This window comes from Salvelinus namaycush, chromosome 16, assembly GCF_016432855.1.
Source record: "Salvelinus namaycush isolate Seneca chromosome 16, SaNama_1.0, whole genome shotgun sequence".
In the NCBI taxonomy this organism is placed as follows: domain Eukaryota; kingdom Metazoa; phylum Chordata; class Actinopteri; order Salmoniformes; family Salmonidae; genus Salvelinus; species Salvelinus namaycush.
In genome coordinates, this window is record NC_052322.1 from 16,100,119 (window position 1) to 16,114,703 (window position 14,585).

Genomic DNA, 14,585 nt, shown 5'->3' on the forward strand with positions numbered 1-14,585 from the left:
TAGCTATTTTCTGTGCAATGAAATATAGTGGTTTCAATCCAATCCAGAGAGTGATGCCATAGAGACCATTTCAAAACAGCTTGCTGCCTCAGTAAATAAATGAACATGGAGGGACTCATTGGGCTTGAAAAGGAAATGGTGCCTATCTCAGTATCTCTGCCAGCTTACTGTTTGATGATGAGAAGAATTGTTATACTCATAAATTAGACATTAGTGGTGTCCACTGTGTGTGCATCTATATCAAAAGATGTTAATTGAGCCTTTATTGACTGATTTACGTTCTCCTTTGATTGAGAATGCTCTCTGAAGAACGTGGGTGCATTTACAACAATCAATAAGAGGATTCTAAATTTGGATTCATAGATATCTTAGGGTTGCAGAGGTCTGGCAGACAGACATTCACCATTCTGTTAGAAGAGCATTAAAAAAGTACCGTTGAACAATAAAATGCAATTATAAGTGGTTTGTGTGTTGTGTGTGGAGTATCAGTAGCCCACCCAGGCCTGATAATGAGCGTGATGCAACATGCGGTCAGCGAGCCGTGCGTGCGTATAGCCCCAGCCCCGCTCAATGCATCTCCGAAAATAAACAGAGCAATGGAAATGGTCTCTCATTAGTGTTCTCTTCATAATAAGTCCCTTAGACAAGGTTGACAAACCAGGCCTCTCTGGGTCTGGCTACATCAATCCTCAGGGACCATCCCTTTAAGACAGCAGAGGGCCTAACAGTGGCTACATCCCAAATGGCATCCCTATTCCCTATATGGTGCACAACTAGCGCACCACACTTTTGAAAAAGTAGTGCACTATAAAGGGTGCCATTTGGGATGTAGCACATGTACAGCCTCACCAACCAACCCCATCCCCACCGCCTTGCATGCTCATCCTCTACCCTTCTTCATTCACAGTGGAGCAGAATTCTGCAGCACAAAAATAAAATACACCAGAAATATCAAATAATGAAGAAAGTCTAGTTGCATAGATGCTATATCATCACTAGGCATATCAGGGATAATATGTCTGTTCTGCAATTCTGTCTTATTAGAATTCAAGGGGTTTTGCTGTATGTGAGAGAAGTTATTTTGTGCTCTCGAGACTGGATGAATGACGCTGTTTGGGTTATTTAAACAGGTGTTCCGGCTCTTACCTTGTGTTCAGATTGTTTCATGTGCACCTGTTTCTAAATCGCATACGTATTCAAAACTGTGTATTGATCATAACAGAAGGAGTGTATTTATGGAGTAAATAGACATGATGTTCTCGTGTGTCCATCAAGTGGCTATAGAGGTCACAGTATCAGAGATCATTAGAATCAAAAGAGAAACATGTTGAACAAAGACGTCACAGATGCCCATCAAAAGTCCCTGGTTTATCCAATGCAAACTCCAAAAAGATCATGTTCAATTATCGTTATTATATAATCATCTAAAGTGGATCCTCTAGATACAAAATCACCAGTAATCTTCTCTTTGTGTCTCTTCATACCTCCATTCCGCTCCTCCTCCACCCAGCTACAGTACCTGAGCTGTGATTTGGCAGGACAGACACATCACACGGCTGCTGTCTGGAGGGCACTGTAAATATCACCTTTCTTGTTATCTCCAAGACCTGTTTTTCCCGTAAAATAGGGGAACATGTAACTCAATATACTGTTGGATAAAGCCGTTCGCTTTCGGAGGACATTGTAGGTGACATGCCTTAGTGCCCTGGATAGGTATGAAAATACAAATGAATCAATAATGCAGATATGGATAATATTTTCCTACAGATCCCCTTTTTGTGTTAGATTAAAGGTACTGATCACAGTGGAAGTGGTAATGCTAAACGGATTGTCCGAGAACACAAAGTGCTTTGTGTTATTGTGCATCATTTTCTTTGTCAGATTCTGTGACATCACAGCACACCAGTCTAGAGTCTAGATTGTGGATTATTTTGGAAAATCTCTTGGCCCATTCAGAATTCACAAACTAACATACATGTCTGCTCAGAACAATCTTATTGTTATTTCAAATGACAAGGGAACAAAGGATCTGACAAATCCCGTAATGAGGTATTATAAATTGGAGCAAAATAAAGGGTCACTGAATATTGCATGATAGTGATCATGAAAATTATATTCACTACTAAGTATTAAACATTCAGCAACTATATTCAACAACGATATATATTTTATAACGCACTTGATCATTTCAATGCATGAAATTGCTGGAAGTCATGAAGATGTTTCAAATTGTCTAAAATGTATAGACAGTAGAATAAAATTGGAAAGCAATAACCCACTCTGAAATGAAATGGCATTTCCCTCTGTAATACCCTTGTCCCCCTGGCACGTTGTTATTTGTTGCTATTGTTGTGTTCACCCACACACTTATATTACGGTGTTGTTTCATTTGAGCTGCAAGATAAAGTTATTTCATTTTGTGGGATTAATTTACTGCAGGTATTTGTGTTTTGTTTTATCAGTGCATTATTTAGAGGTAAAAAAACTAGGATAGTGGCTCTCTTTTCCAGCAACCTCAGTCCCAGGTTTAATTTGTATTGGTACCCTGAAAATGCATCCATCCACTATAACCAGGATTAGGTGGCTGGCTAAGTAATTTCCCTAAAGGAAGAGACATGTTGAATCGGAGCATAACAATGACAAATAAAAATTCAAGTGAGCAAGTACAGTATGAAAAGACGTCTCTAGCACGTTGAGGCATACAGTGGCTTCAGAAAGTATTCACACCTCTTGACATTTTTCCACATTTGTTGTGTTACAGCTTGAATTTAAATGGTATTAAATGTAGATGTTGTGTCACTGGACTACATTGCTGTTAGCAATAAGTCACTAAAGTAAAACTGCAAAACATTTGGCCAAGAAATTAACTTTACGTCCTGAATACAACTTGTTATTTTTGGGGCAAGTACAACACATCACTGAGAACCACTCTTCATAATTTCAAGCATGATGGGGGCTGCATCATATTATGGGTATGTTTGTCATCGGGAAGGACTAGGGAGTTTTTTTTGTTGATAAAAATAAATGGAATAGTGTTAAGCACAGGCAAAATCCTAGAGGAAAACTTGGTTCAATCTTCTTTCCAACAGACACTGGGAGACAAATTCACCCTTTGAGCAGGACAATAACCTAAAACACAAGGCCAAATAGTGTCTTACCAAGATGACATTGAATGTTCCTGAGTGGCCTAGTTACATTTTTGAATTAAATCGGCATGAAAATCTATGGGAAGACTTGAAAATGGCTGTCTAGCCATGATCAACAACAATTTTGACAGAGCTTGAAGATAATTAATCAAATAAAATCAAAAATAATAAAAAAAAGTATTAATATTGTAGAATCAGGTGTGCAAAGCTCTTAGAGACTTACCCAGAAAAACTCAACGCTGTAATCTCTGCCAAAGGTGATTCTAACATGTATTGACTTAGGGGTGTGAATACTTACAGTACCAGTCAAAAGTTTGGACACCGCTACTCATTCCAGAGTTTTTCTTTATTTTTACTATTTTATACATTGTAGAAAAGTAGTGAACACAATGAAAAACTATGAAATAACACATGCAGTCATGTAGTAACCAAAAAAGTGTTAAACAAATCAAAATATATTTTAGATTTTAGATTCTTCAAAGTAGCCACCCTTTGCCTTGGTGACAGCTTTTCACAATCTTGGCATTCTCTCAACCAACTTCATGAGTTAGTCACCTGGAATGCATTTCAATCAACAGGTGTGCCTTGTTAAAAGTTCATTGGTGGAATTTCTTTCCTTCTTAATGCGGTTGAGCCAATCAGTTGTGTTGTGACAAGGTAGGGGTGGTATACAGAAGATATCCCTATTTCCCTACACATACATATTACCTCAATTACCTCGACACTGGTGCCCCTGCACACGGTACCCCCACTATTGTTATTGACTGCTGCTCTTTAATTATTTGTTATTCTTATCTTTTACTTTTTTTGTGGTATTTTCTTAAAACTGCATTGTTGGTTAAGGGCTTGTAAGTAATCATTTTACTGTAAGGTCTACACCTGTTGTATTCAGTGCATGTGACAAATACAATTTGATTTGGTAAAAGACCAAGTCCATATTATGGCAAGAACAGCTCAAATAAGCAAAGAGAAACGACAGTCCATCATTACTTTAAGACATGAAGGTCAGTCAATCCGGAAAATGTCAAGAACTTTAAAGTTTCTTCAAGTGCAGCCTCAAAAACCATCAAGCGCAATGATGAAACTGGCTCTCATGAGGAAGGAAAGGAAGACCCAGAGTTACCTCTACCTCTGAGGATAAGTTCGTTAGAGTTAGCAGCCTCAGAAATTGCAGCCCAAATAAATGCTTCACAGAGTTCAAGTAACAGACACATCTCAACATCAACTGTTCAGAGGAGACTGTGTGAATCAGGCCTTCATGGTCAAATTCCTCGTAAGAAACCACTACTAAAGGACACTAATAATAGAGAGAGACTTGCTTGGCCCAAGAAAAACGAGCAATGAACATTAGACCGGTAGAAATCTTTTCTTTGGTCTGATGAGTCCAAATTTGAGATTTTTGGTTCCAACCGCCGTGTCTTTGTGAGATGCAGAGTAGGTGAACAGAGGATGTGTGGTTCATTTGTTTTTCAACAGGACAATGACCCAACACACCTCCAGTTGGAGGAGTAAGGGCTATTTGACGAATAAGGAGAGTGATGGAGGGTTGCATCAAATTACCTGGTCTCCACAATCACCCGACCTCAACCAAATTGAGATGATTTGGACAGCAGAATGAAGGAAAAGCAGCCAACAAGTGCTCAGCATTTGTGGGAACTCCTTCAAGACTGCTGGAAAAGTATTCCAGGTGAAGCTGGTTGAGAGAATACCAAGTGTGCAAAGTGTGCAGAGTGTGCAAAGCTGTCATCAAGGCAAAGGGTGGTTACTTTGAAGTATCTAAAATCTAAAATATATTTTGATTTGTTTAAAACCTTTTTGGTTACTACATGATTCCATATGTGTTATTTCATAGTTTTTATGTCGTCACTATTATTCTACAATGTAGAAAACAGTAAAAATAAAGAAAAACCCTTGAATGAGTAAGTGTGTCCAAACTTTTGACTGGTACTGTATGTAATGAGATATTTCTGTATTTCATTTTCCAATGACTTTGCAAACATTTCTAAAAACATGTTTTCACTTTCTCCTTGTGGGGTCTTGTGTGTAGATGGGTGAGGGAAAAAATGTATAATCAATCAATTTTGAATTCAAGGCTGTAACACAGGGGTGTCAAACTCATTCCATGGAGAGTGTCAGACGGTTTTTGTTTTTTCCTTTCAATTAAGACCTAGACAACCAGGTGAGGGGAGCTCTTAACTAATTAGTGACCTTAATTCATCAATCAAGTACAAGGGAGGAACAAAAACCCGTAGACACTCGGCCCTCCGTGGAATGAGTTTGACACGTGCTGTAACACAACAACATGTGGAATAAGTCCAGATGAATGAATACTTTCTGAAGGCCCAATAGTAGCTTGTTGCTACTACAGCTTGTTGCTACTATAGCTTGTTGCTACTACAGCTTGTTGCTACTACAGCTTGTTGCTACTACAGCTTGTTGCTACTATATCTTGTTGCTACTATATCTTGTTGCTACTATATCTTGTTACTACTACGGCTTGTTACTACTACGGCTTGTTGCTACTACAGCTTGTTGCTACTACAGCTTGTTGCTACTATAGCTTGTTGCTACTATAGTAGCTTGTTGCTACTATAGCTTGTTGCTACTATAGCTTGTTGCTACTACAGCTTGTTGCTACTACAGCTTGTTGCTACTATAGTAGCTTGTTACTACTACAGCTTGTTGCTACTATAGTAGCTTGTTACTACTACAGCTTGTTGCTACTATAGCTTGTTGCTACTATAGCTTGTTGCTACTACAGCTTGTTGCTACTATAGCTTGTTGCTACTACAGCTTGTTGCTACTATAGTAGCTTGTTGCTACTATAGTAGCTTGTTGCTACTATAGTAGCTTGTTGCTACTATAGCTTGTTGCTACTATAGCTTGTTGCTACTATAGTAGCTTGTTGCTACTATAGTAGCTTGTTGCTACTATAGCTTGTTGCTACTATAGTAGCTTGTTGCTACTATAGCTTGTTGCTACTACAGCTTGTTGCTACTATAGTAGCTTGTTGTGTTGCGTATTTGTCTGTCAGGCAACTATAACCAGTTACGAACAACACTATTAGTGTTTGGTTATATATTCATCTACCTACCATAATACCATAGTTATAAAGCTCTGCAGGTCTATTACTAAGACTACCCCTGAGTATCTTTATACTTTTTAATGTTTTTAACAAAATGCTAATGGTCTTCCACATGCACCTGAGCAAGGATAAAAGTGCCCTAATTCCTGCTCCAAAGGTCAGGAAAATGAGTTATGGTGGTATAAGCACCTGAAAGCTATTCCCTTGTTAGATTTGACAAAGAGAGGCTGCCAGTTTCCCACTTAAAATAGTGTGGGGTAATAAATGATCATTTGTGCAAGTGTTAGTAGCTACAGGCACGGTAGTGACTTTTGACATAACTTTAATGCTGGTTGATTTTACATGCTCAACATGTTTAGAATTAGCATTTTATTCATGATCCCCAATATGTAGGCATATTTGATACGTATTGTTTCATAATACCGGAACATATTATTAAAAGGATATTTAAAGATGACTAGATCACTGCATGCAACATAGTCATCCTAATCCTCAATAGAATGAGCAACACTTGCATGATGCAGTAAGTGATACATGAAAACCTCACCCAGACTAGCCGATATATTAACCCGTTCACTAGCATTTCACAGGTCTCACATACAGTACAGCGGTGCAGGCTCCTCCCTCAGTGAATTTCATAAAAATAGTTAAACATTTAAAAAATATACAACAATACTAAATATATTCACGTCACCAAATAATTGATTAAAACACATTGTTTTGCAATGAAGGTCTACAGTAGCCTCACCAGCACTCTGTAGGGTAGCACCATGGTGTAGCCGGAGGACATCTAGCTTCCGTTCTCCTTTGAGTACATTGACTTCATTACAAAACCTAGGAGGCTTATGGTTCTCACCCCCTTCCATAGACTTAGACAGTAATTATGACAAAATCCTGAGGACGTCCTCCATCCTATCAGAGCTCTTGCAGTATGAACTGACATGTTGTCTACCCAATCAAAGGATCAGAGAATGAATCTAGTACTGAAAGCATAAGCTACAGCTAGCTAGCACTGTAGTGCATAATTGACTCAGAGAGAAAGACAATACTTTTACAGTTTTTAACAAATACATTTTTTTTAAATGAAGGAGAAGAGAGAAATATTTTGTCATTTTTTTCACTTTCACTTACTTAGCTAGTAAATGCAACTAGCTAGTTTAGCCTACTCAAACACCCTGGCTCAAACAGAGAGCTCAAACAGAGGGATGCTATGTTAGCTAGCTGGCTATGACTATCCAACACTGGAACTCTTCCAAGTGAAGGTAAGCATTTGGTTTTACTAATTTATTGCCACTAGGGGCCCGCTGGTGTAACTGCTAAACTGCTTACTGACTGTACTGCGTGATTGTAGCAGGTTTACTAACATGCTAGTTCTGTTAGCTATGTTGACTATGACGTTACTTTAGCTAATATGGTGACAGCAATGAAGGCTGTGTGTAGCAGTTATGATATGGTTTGGCTTGGAAAGTTTTTTGTGCCTGGTCACAGACAGCTGATGTGTTGTGCATTGAAGTCTACAAGCGAAGGGAAAAGGTGAGAGGAGGACAGCACGTAGATACAAGAAAAAATACAACGTGGCTGCTATGAAAGTGAACTGTGGTTACGTGTGACCAGGGGTATATTAAATCTGCTGATTCTGTTGAAAAACGTGAAACGTGAAAAAGCAAACAAAACTAAATGGGGATAAACATACCTGCATTTGTCCAATAGACACTCGTTTGCAACTGTTGGACTAATGATTACACCCTAGATCAGCTAGGTGCAGGCAAGAGTGTGGAAGGCGGTGTGTCACTGTCTGTCTGTCACCTGCAATTTTTCTCTCAACCTCTGTGCACCTACGTTGTAAACTTGACTAGGTTGAGGCGACAGATAGCCTAGTGGTTAGAGAAAGAATCTGTTGTTCTGCCCCTGAGCAAGGCAGTTAACCCACTGTTCCCCGGGCACCAAAGACGTGGATGTCGATTAAGGCAGCCCCCCGCACCTCTCTGATTCAGAGGGCTTGGGTTAAATGTGAAAGACACATTTCAGTTGAAGGCATTCAGTTGTACAACTGACTAGGTATCCCCACTTTCATTTCCAACCTCATGATGGGTATAGGTAAAATTCAGGTGTCATGTAGTAGCCTAAACCTATAGGTGTTACATTGAACTGGGTGAATGGAATATGAATGACAGTCATCCAATATTCTGAAAGAAATAAGGCCATGCTCACACCAACAAAAAAATAGCATCCTCTCTCATCTTAAACGGCACCGACCGCCACTGCAGTACCGAAGTTGGTATTACTGATGTGGACACAGGGCCTTAGAACAGTATGACAGTTTCAGGTGCTGGAGTCTATTAATAGTTTACCTCTTAGCCTCAGCATTTCATCATTCTGCTGTCCGAGCTCTGAGGGTTTACTGTTCCTGCCAACAAAAAAAAACACAAGGAAGTTTTGCATCTCCATCTCAGCCCCCATCATATTTCATTGGGCGGATTATTATAAATAAAGGCACAGACGGTGACCTGTGCTATTAGTTACACAGGAACCTGTGAGTATCCAGGTGATTTGTCTTCTGTCAGGCCTTCAGTGTTTATCCTTTGCAATCCAACAGGATTGGAATCAAAGACGGTGGTATTCATTCAGCATGAGAAATAACCTGTCGCTTCCAGTGGTGAGGAAAGGGAAGGAGGGACCAGAGAATAACAAAAGACAACATCAGCAAGACATCATACACCGTTCTCTAGTCCCTAAAGTGGCCTACACACAGAGAGAAAAGCATTCTGTATAGTTGTGGTTTTACAGCACCAAGTCTGTTGACAAAGAAAGAAATCAGGAGGGAACCAGGTGGGAGATTCGTGCCTTTAAACAGCAGGTCAGGCTGCGGGTCATATCCAAGTAGAGGTCTAGCGCTAGCTAGCTAGCTAAGCTTCCCTCCCTGTGCGACTCTCCTGCTATGACCACACAAACTCGTCCCGTCTCCCCCGAGCATAGCCTCCCTGACAGAGTGCTGAGGTAAAGAGTAAATCGAAACCTCTCACCCTACCAATCCCCAGGTCTCTCCTCTCCAACCCAGCGCTAGGCCTAACACATTGAGACAAGGCTCTCTGTGGTTCTAGTCGTTAGATCTCCCTGGACCTTTGATCTCTGACAAATAGAGAATAAGGTCTGAGTGCTGCAGCCTGAGGGCATTACCAAGCACTAGGAAATGGCATCATAAAGGGTAAAATTCAGGGAGACACTAAAATGTAGGCCTTATTGGCCTCATTAAGGCTACTGTCGCGTGACAATTACATTATCCATGCAAAATGACTAAGCTTTGTTCTCCCATCATCTGAGAAATGGGCATTGAGTTTCAGCCCTGATCAGTTTTAAGCTAAAGTAATGGATGTCAATCAGAATATGTTCGAATAGATCATGTAATGTTAATGTGCAGAACGTCTATTCTCCTTTAATTTAATTTGCAGTTAATTTGCTAATTGTTTTATTCCAAGCAGAGAAGTTACCCTTTAGCCTTTTAAAATACACACTTATTTTGCTTGGGGAGCATCCCTAAACATGTAAGATTTTTTTTCAAGACCACTGTCAGTTAGCAACCACCTGAAACCCTGCATTGACTATCCAACAGATTGCAACTCATCCATTTTTTAATTGTGTTTTATTTTTTACCTGCCGGTCCCACAGGGGCTGGCTGCGGCGGTGGTCGCTGTCATCCATCTGCTGTGACAGGAAGAGAGAGAGAGAGAGAGAGAGAGGGGGGGGGGGGGGGGGGAGACAGAGAGGGATGCAGAGAGTCAGAGAGAGAGACAGACCGAGACAGATCGAGAGAGATACACAGGTTGGTCGACAGAGAGAGAGAGAAAGAGAGATAGAGAGGGAGAGAGAGAGACACACACAGATCGGTCGACAGAGAGAGAGCAAGAGAGAGAGAGTGTGGCTCCCTGCCACCACTACCATCCACCCCAAGCTGATGTGTCAGGCTTATCACCCAGCCGAGCGATCCTGAGGTGACATCCTCCACTGAATCAGTGACATTTCACGGACGGTGCAAATCTATCCATCTTTGTCAAGCGTCCGCCTCAATTTTAGCATTCCACGAGTTAGCATATTGATCACCGAAAACCGGTCAAGTGAGGAGGAGTTATTTTTTTGCTTCTAGCTTTCTCCCTAAACTGGGCATTGTGAGTCCACAGGATTCCTGTCACTGTCCACCGCATTGGTTTTTAATCTGACCAGCTGCATGTACCATGATATAGGTCATTTATCATTCAAGTCTAGGATGCATTAGATGCTTTAGGGCTTTCTTTCTTAAAACATGGTAAAGTTCAAGGAAAACAGAAGAACAACAGAACTTTGTTTCAAGGGGCTGACAATAACCATTTCAATTGGTTATGAGGCATCAGTCAACATTGATTTATACGCCAAAACAGGAAGTTACAACATGAACCCTTTGAATAATGTCGCACATATGGCAAAAAAAGTTATGTGAACATGTTTTTCTTCAGAACACTGTAATAGATTCATTATGGAAAGAAAGAGCAGTTTACCGGCAACACTTGTGCAACCATGTCATGAGATGCTTTGCTAGCTGTCAACATTATGTGGGTGTTTTTTGGCACAGATGTGTTCAATAAACCAAAGATCCATGCTTCCCTGAGCTTTGTTTCTCAACAACAATGAAGTTCCTTACCACCGGGTTTAAATTGCTGCAACGATGCATCACCAATAAACAATAGACAAACTTACAAGAATCAGACATCTAAAACACCACAGACAAACAGAATGTACGTTTATGATAGTTGTTTAAGATAGTAAAACCAATTGGGTCCGTTAGTGATTCTAAACTATCACTCACCTTTGTTTGTGTAGTAGATGTGCAATACAATAATTGATTAATATAAACGCGAAGCTTTGGGGAAAACTAGAGCCTTTAAATGAGAGTCCTGATTGTGGATGTGCAAAACAAAATGAACAGTGACAGAGGGACACCTGGGACTACAACATCTGCAGTGTGCGGTGTCGAGGTTAACTTGTCCTGTGATTACAAAACGCATTTCCCCAGGAGCAGGTGTTACATTGACACAGTTACTATCATGTAGAAATGCACACAGCACTCACACAGGCACAAAGAGAGGGCTCCAGAGTGGAAAAAGAGAGGAGAATGGTTGCCTCCCCAACCATATACTTTTGGCCCAACATCTCTGCTGTGAGCCTCGTGTGAAAACATGAATGAGCATCCTGCAAATCGATAGGGACAAGAGATCTGGTGTCGAGCAAATCCAGTGCAGACTGACATGTTCCTCGTGTAATCTCCCACATTGTGCTGCGAGGGGAAAGATTACCCTCCCCTGACTGGCTGCTAAAAGGCTGCTTTGCTGTAGTTCATGTCTTTCTGGTCTGCTCTCTGTGAAGGGAAAAGAAGGAAAGGGAAGGGAGAACATGACAGCATCCAAAATGGCACCCTATTCCCTACTTAGTGCACTACTTTTGACCAGGGCCCATAGAGCTCGGGTCAAAAGTATTGCACTATATTGGGAATAGGGTGCCATTTGGGACTTGAGCATATGCCTCCTCTGTGAATGTGTACTCTCCCCCTCCTCCTTGTCAGATGCTGGATTACGGCCGACATTATCCCTCCCTGACTCTCCGACAAAGGAGGGTTCTTTCTGGTCTTTGAATCTATGACAGGATTTGGCGAAAGTTCTTCTGCGCCAATTTTGATGCCTGCTAAGTGTCCCATGCAGGATTAAAAGGCCCTTTGATGTGATGTGCTCTCTCCTCTGTGTAGCGCTACTACCGTGACGGGCTATCAGCCGAGGAAATATAGCACTGTATAACACAAGGCTCATCGTGACCTATGAACCCTGAAGTCAGTGTGTGTACTACTTTGAAACATTTCGAGCCCGCAGATAGAAGGAGATGGGAGAAACGTAATGGCACTTGTAGGTGAAATGTCGGCATCGCCATTGGCACTTCTATTGCAAAAAGAAAGGACCGCCTACGTTGACAGTAAAGTGAAACTCAACACTGCGGCACAATTTATAAAGGTATAATAAAAAGCAGCGACTGGCTCAGGATAGTCTTGTAAAAAGAGCAATACACATGTAGTAAACTGTAATGAAATACGGGAATGACTTTGCCACTGATCTAGAAATAAACTGAAAAAGTTTGAAATCTGATGCGTGATTTATTAGCTGCAGAGCGTACGAGTGTGCTCCAGACACAATATGTAGACAGTCACCTTCACAGCCAAGCCAGCTATCCGTCCAGCACAGTTAGGTACACCTGCATTTCTGCCTGCCTATGCAGCTTGGTGGGCTGTGTGTGTGTTTGTGTCGCTGCCTTGTTGGCTGTAAACTTTGCTGAAGCAGGTTTGACTAGACCCCTCATCTGACAGCCTTGTGCAGGTGTGAGAAGAGAATAGGATTGTGTGATCAGACGGGGGCTAGACTCAGTTAATAAACCCCCAGCCAGTACCTGTTCCTGTGTCTGTCTGCCCACTGCCCTTGGAGATCGTTTACATCAAAGCACCAATCAAAAACTGGTGCAGATATAATTTGTCATCAGGGATTTCCTGCTGGAGAATTATAGAGAAGATACAGGGCCGGATCAATACTATGGATTTTCACTGCAGTGGCTGATTGTCCAATTGCCGTGAAACATGTGCCGAGATAAAAGGGCATGCCTGCCATTTTGTAACAGACTGCAGAGTCAGCATAAGACTCTGGCTGTCAGATACTTATAAACTGCTGTTATAGAAAATTATCATGCTGCAGTGTCCAAGTCCTATTTAACACACTGCTCTCACATGGGACATGATTTATCATGGATCCTTTCTCTGTCTCTCTCTCTCTCTCTCTCTCTGTCTCTCCCTCTCTTCCTCTTTCCCTCTTTCCCTCTCTCTCTCTCTCTTTCCCTCTTTCCCTCTCTCCCTTCTCTCCTCTCTCCGCCTGCTTTTGAAGAGGCATCACTCGGTGTCACTGCTGAGTACAGCTTTGGCTACACATTCATGGAGCTGACAGAACCAGACACACCATGGATGCCAGTGTAATACAAGCCTTCCTTTACAACATGTCTGAAGAATTAGTTGAGATGTGGACTGAATCGGCTAAAACCCTTCACTACCCTGACCTCTGAGTGTATTTAGCTGCCATATAATAATCTCTAATTCCAGACTTGGACTTGAATATATACATATTTTGGACACTGTAAATGTTCAAGATTATTGCCTTGCTACCATCGGACCTTATCCAATTGCTGGAGCACCAACCATTTGGTTGTTCCATTTGGTTGTGTCAATGATATTCAATGGCTGGCCCTGTGTTGTCAATTTCTTTGTAATCTGTATCGAACCATCTCAATGGCTGATCACTTCTCCAGCTTCATCATAGCATCGTTTAGATCCTCCGGGAGTACAATGTAGGCCTGTGTATAATGAGGCCATACGTTGGGTATACAAGGACAAATGGCATGAAAGGACATATGTCGGTAGGCCACTAGGCCTTGACCACAGAGACAGTCATATCTGCCAGTTCTGTCATGTGTGCCCAAGTCAATCCTCTGTATGAGAGCTGGGTCTCAGGGCACCATGCCAGGCAGTGAAAATGGGAAGTGTGAATGTACTGTGGCCCCTAGTCTAGTGTAGCTTTGTTGCCAGAATGTGTCTGTATTCACATTGTTGCATGATTCGATGGTTGGCTAAAAACAGACTGGCACCCTTTCATCATGTGATCATAAAGAAAGTTGCCTGGGTCACTGCAAAGCCAAACCTTAACAGTACCTTGTAAGAAACAACCAATGGTCAGTATGTCTCTCTACGTGTGCATATCTGTGTTCTACTGTACCTCGTGGTTCATAAGTTCGAGGGAACGTGTGAGAGAAGAAGTTGTATACTGTGTCATAGAACAGACAAGAGAGTTTATATATAACCAAACCTCATAATGATGAAGACATGCATGTGCTGTAATTGTTGTTATTGCCACACACAAATTGAAAGGCATAACCTGACTGACTCCAGCTATCAGTTGTCATTACGTGAGAAAACATGCCCTGGTTGCAGATAGCTGTCTGCTGACACCCAAAGTAATTGAGGAGGTAGTCTGGCTGTTGAACACACTCAAAGGGAAAAAATAAACACTTGATCAGAGCATTTTTATGTCTTTGGAGATGATTTGATTTCACATAATGTCTATTTTACAACCAGAGTTGCCATTAATTTGCATGATAGCGAGTCAAAATGTGACATTTTTATTTAGACGTTCCACCAATGTTTGGAGAACAATTGGATGGTGTTTTTTCTTCTGTCAGTCTCTCAGCGTCGCAGCCTCATTATATCATATCTAACAGAGCACTGAGTAGCTGCCTCCCTCCAC